A 5,835-nucleotide genomic window follows, 5' to 3' on the forward strand; every position below is an offset into this window, starting at 1 on the left:
ATAAAAAATGAGTTAGATAAATATCGAGTCAGATTTTTTTTTTTTTTTGCTATGGTAATGTCATGTCCTTTAACAGTAATAGAGACATTTTGCTGAGGGAGATTTAAACATGAGCACTAATAATGTACCCTTCTTGGTCAATTTCTGTCTTTTTTGACATGAACAATAAACATTTTGTAGCTGTGCTTCAGAATGACCACTCCAAAAGAAGGGTAAAAACACTGGGGTGAGATCCTGTCTGTTTGAAATCAGTGTGGTTTAGCCATTGACTTCACCAGGTATTTCAAGTGGAAAAAAATTAATACTTTGGGATACTATGACCTAAAAGAAAAGGAGGACTTGTGGCACCTTAGAGACTAACAAATTTATTTGAGCATAAGCTTTTGTGAGCTACAGCTCACTTCATCGGATGCATTCAGACTAACACGGCTGCTACTCTATGACCTAAAAGTAACTTTTACAAACCACACTCGTGAATTAGGGTATGTGTAGCATAGATAGATTACTGGAGCCAGAGGAAAAAAAAATCTTACTGAAATTCTGTCCCTAAAAAAGAGTGAGATGTGAAACTCATGAGGACTGGCATTCTATTTTGGTTTTGAGAAGCATCCACAGGCCCAGTACTGAGCTATCCTCACCTCTTAAGTCTGTAGAGTTATTTGGAAATATCTGAAGAACATGCTTTTCCAGAAGATTTATGATCTTTTGTGTTTCTGGTCACAGTAGAAATACTGTAGTCTTACTCATTATATTTTGGCACTTTTGCTTCTGGTGTGTAATCATTGCTTCATTGAAGTAGATAGATAGATCTCTTCCATATCATATCCCCTCTAGGAAAACTGCAGCTAAGGTGAGGTCATGTAACAACCTTCTGAGGAAACTGGCCAGCACTTAATGGGGAGCAAAATGCTCACACTCTCTGAACATCAAGTTTAGCCCTCAGTTACTCCGCAACAGAATACTGACCTGACTCCCTTCGTCTCACATCCAGTTGGTTGACACACAACTATATTAAACTATTCGCATTGTAACTGGGATGATTTGACATACACCAGTACCATAGCTCCAGTGTTAAGCAGCATCACTCCTCCACGCATTTGTCGAGGATGCTACAGCCAGAAAGGTTGAGAAGACCAGGGCAAATCTGACCTAACAGTATACAGAGACATCTTCAACCACCCAAGAGTGTGCTTGTCGTCAAGGCACCTATTGTGGGCCCACTTGCCGTGCCCAGATTTCTCTGGGAAGTCTATGTGGCAGGAAAAATGGTCTGCAGCTGATGTCAGAAACCAATCTCTTATAACTGACCTGACCATGTTTGTACCCAGCATTGATGCTGCTCCTGGGTGCTCCTGAACAGATTTAGAAGGGGCCAGGGTCAATGGGCAGCCATCCTTAACACCTGGGCCAATGAGAGGATCCCACATACGGCTGTGGCCAAAGACAGACAATGTCTCACATCACTGTTGACTGCCCTCTGCTTAGATTTGATGGTGGTCTGAGGGCTCTGCACTTTGCTGAGAAGGCTGCTGCAAATTCACTTGGCAAGATCTGTATCTGATAAGATGAATTGAAGTCACTGGGGATTTTACCTTGACTTCAACAGGTCCAGGATTTCACCCATGATCTCAGTCATAACATAGAAATAAAGAGGCCACAGAAAAAAATGGAAAATAATGGAAAAAAAGCAGACAACTGAACCTTAAAGAACTGAGAAAGTTGGATTAGATCTGTAGGTAAATGACTTTGAGGAAGTTATTTAACTTCTCCTTACACAAATGCATGGTATTCGGTTTAAAATAACAAACAACCTGCAGATATAGAATACTCCACCGTCTAGGAGAAATTACTTAAATATATCATATTGACTTGTTTTGTTTCTATAAAATAAAAATCAGATCTCTACAAGATTGAACATTCTGGGAATGGCTACTCAGTTTTTATTTACTTATGTATTTTGTGTTGCTAAAATCATTAAAAATATTTCATGAGCTCATGTCACATGATATGGAGCGCTCACAATCTTTATTTGTGTTTATGTGTAGAGAAATTTGGGGGATTAAAAATTATTTGCTCTGAGTGCTAGTTTTTGATATTATTATTCCACTGAGGGCTATTCGACTTAATTATATTGTAGATGCTTAGTGGTTCCACTATAGTTATTGAACCAACTCCTCTGTGTTACTTAGGATTACTGACCCAATCCTGCAAACACAAACAAACAGGCTTGACTTCAGTGGGACTAGTCACATACTGAAAGTTAAGCAAGTAGGTAAGTATTTACTGGGGGGAAGGAGAACAAATAAGCACAAATAGTCCCCATTCTAATGTTCATAGAATCATAGAATATCAGGGTTGATATTCTATGATTCTATGATTCTTGTTTGATGTTGTTTAGGTCTACCAAAAAGCAACCATCTAAAGTATTGAGAAATTACTTAGCTTAACCTTGTTCTGTAGTAACATTTCACCAGATTTTATGTGGATAGTTGAAGTCACCCACTGTTACTATTTTATTCGACAGTGTGCACTCAATATCCTTTGCCTGATCAGGAAGCTAGTGCAGTAAACTTATTGGTATACTTGTACAATTGCAACTTGGATTTTATATTCATACAGATTCTGCTTATTGTCCACTTCACTCCGTAATTTTATCTTAGATTTTATATACTCTTTTTTGAATATCAAGATACTGTTTGATCTCTCTTATCTAATCTTCCCTTTCTGTATATTTTGTAGCAAGGTATTATAATATCATATTAATTGCTATTTTGCTATGTTTCAGCAAAGCCTTTTATGTCAAGATCTTCTCCCATTGCCAGGAGTTCTAGTTCACCTGTTTTTGTGTTTTAAAAGTTCTCACATTGGCATATAATGTGGTACCAGGCATATTTTATTGTTTTAATTGATTGTTAGGATTTTCTCTACTTTACTCCAACTGCTACTCACTTAGGAGCCTGCTCCTCCTCAGTACAAGATTCCCACTCAGTTTTAACATCTTTGTGCACACTTTCTCAGTGCCCCCCTCAAACTATGCCTGGGGTTAAAGGCAGGATATGTAGGTTCCAGTGACTTAAATGAGAATCTATTGGTTTCAAGGAATATGAGCCCATTTCTATTAAAATGTTTTGTCTGGAGAGCTGATTAATTAAATGTTAGATTAATTAAACTCTAGCTGGTTTCATTAGACTTAATTAAGCATTTGTCAGGCAGACCTGAGGTCTTTAATATTGTTCCATGCTCTCTAGAACAATGAAATGAAATCACAAATTCCTTCTTTCCCTCCTTCCAAGAGTGACTAAAATGCAAGTACAATCTTATTTTTAAAATAGTTTACACTTTTATACTTTTATAATTTATTTGAATTATATTTATATGAACCCGTGCATTCCTCAAGAGGAATGTCATCTCCTATAATGTATTAGGTTTTGTAATAAATAAATAAAATAAAGGATTCATAAATATCTTACAGGAGAAAGCAAGAGAATGTCACTCAGGCAAACAGACATGGGGCAGGAGGGGAGGTTGCCTGGATAAGGGATGAGTGAAAGCTGAATAAGAACTTAATGATTTTGCCCAATATGTATAGATGTGTTTTTTCATTAATTTTTCATTCAAAAGTATTTTGTCTTTAAGCGTACCCTTACAGTACATGCCGTCTAAGCATTACCGAACTGTGTTAGCATAAAAGAGCAGGAATGCAAAAGTGATTCAAGGCTTGTTACAAACAGAAATGGAACTTACTGTTCTATTTCCATTGTTGTTTTAGCAGCATTGGTCCTGGGATATTAGAGAGACAAGGTTGGTGAGGTAATATCATATCTTGGACCAACTTCTGCTGGTGAAAGAGACAGACTTTTGAGTTACACAGAGCTCTTTCACCAACAGAAGTTGGTCCAAGAAAAGATATTACCTCATCAACCTTGTCTGTTCTTTTTTCATTATCCGGGGGGAAGAAAAAGTAAACAGCATGCATTAGGTTTTTTTTTATGTGACATCAGTTTTGGATTCTAAGGTCTGATTACTATGTAACAGATCCTGATCACTTCTATGACCTGTGTGTGGAGAGGACTCTATACATTGATATCCCACACATGTACAGAAAAGGAGCCGAGATGCATTTGTGGCAGAATCCCCTCTTGGCATGTTATGAGGTGGTGTTTGTATGCTTGGGTATAACCAGGTGTGTGTGCTCCGTGAGATAATAGGACCAAATTCCATGGCAACAGTCCCTCAATTCCATAGCAATGTTCAATTATTCTATTACTGTGAAATACCCTTTTGTCCCATCCCTCATCCTCCATATTTACTGCTTCATAGTAAAAAAAATAAATAAATTCATGGATGTAAAATTGGTCAGTGATGATTTTCAAGGACACTTGTATAGCACAGTACGATGGTGCCGCACAATCTGCTAATCTGCACACAGCCCTGGAGGGAGGAAAGTCCTACTACGCACCGTTTACAGATGAGAACTGGATTACTAAGAGACTACATGATTTTCACAAGAAAGTCTATAGCAGATCTGGGAATTAAACCCAGGTCTCCCAAGTCCTAGGCTAATACCCTAACCATTGAACCTTCCCTCCTCCTCCCTATGCTGCTCATTTCCAGGCTGCCAGGAGATATAAGTGGTACAGGGGCAAGAAGTGTGGGGAAGACCATTCCTTGCACTGAGCTCTAGTGACTGACTGATGCACAAAGCAGTACTGAAGTGCTCTGGAGAGAGCTAAATCTTGCTTTCCCTTACAGAATGGAGCATAATTGTAATATAGAACCATTAAGATAAAAATTAAGGCAATACTTGGGGGGAATATTTAAAAAATGAAATATTAAACTGCATATAGAAGCCCCTGTAATCTTTGGATTAATTTCAATGTGAACTAGATAAAGTATTGGAGGAGATGCAGTCGGGAACTATCCTGTACTGGCCCCAAGGGAACAGATGTGATAGCCCAATATGTCTTTTCCATCTCTAATTTCTGTGGCTAAATTGAAAGATGGTCCTTGGATTTTTTTTAATTGGATTTTTTCCCCCAAGGATGCTTACAAGATTTTTACGTGATCAAGATTAATGTCAATTAAAGACACCGTATATATTACTGCGAAACTGTGCTGCCTCAGATCACGCACAGTTGCTTTCTGCTTTTTTTACTAATGTTCCGATTACTGTAGCAATAAAAGGGAATCTGATAAAAACAGGCCTCTTTTATGCTCTTTCCTTGATGGAGCTGTTCAGTGGTGTATTGTGTCTGCTTTGTGACTCTTTCTCACTCGAACCCATCCCTGATTTGCTGTAATGAATACTCAATAACAAAACGAGTAAAAAGAAAAGGAGGACTTGTGGCACCTTAGAGACTAACCAATTTATTTGAGCATACGCTTTTGTGAGCTACAGCATTCCACTGAATGCATCCGATGAAGTGAGCTGTAGCCCACGAAAGCGTATGCTCAAATAAATTGGTTAGTCTCTAAGGTGCCACAAGTACTCCTTTTCTTTTTGCGGATACAGACTAACACGGCTGCTACTCTAACTAACTAACCTAACAAAATGAGTGTTTCAGTTTTTCTGTGCTTTCTCCTCCAGCCACTTATCCAGCACTGAAGTATTTGGTTTTAGTTTCTCTTTCATGGTGTTTTTCTTTCTTTGCATGCTAGGAGAAATGGTGGAAGTCCCATCATTGCGTTGTGATAAAGTGGCCTAGATGAAGCATTGGAGAATATATAGCAGAGAAAAATCCTGTACAAATATCTAGGAGATAGACTAAATAACCTTTTCCATCTCAGTGTGCTAGGGTTTTCTTATTTCTAAACAGCAATGGCATATTTCCCATC

This window comes from Lepidochelys kempii, chromosome 5 (assembly GCF_965140285.1).
Source record: "Lepidochelys kempii isolate rLepKem1 chromosome 5, rLepKem1.hap1, whole genome shotgun sequence".
NCBI lineage: Eukaryota > Metazoa > Chordata > Testudines > Cheloniidae > Lepidochelys > Lepidochelys kempii.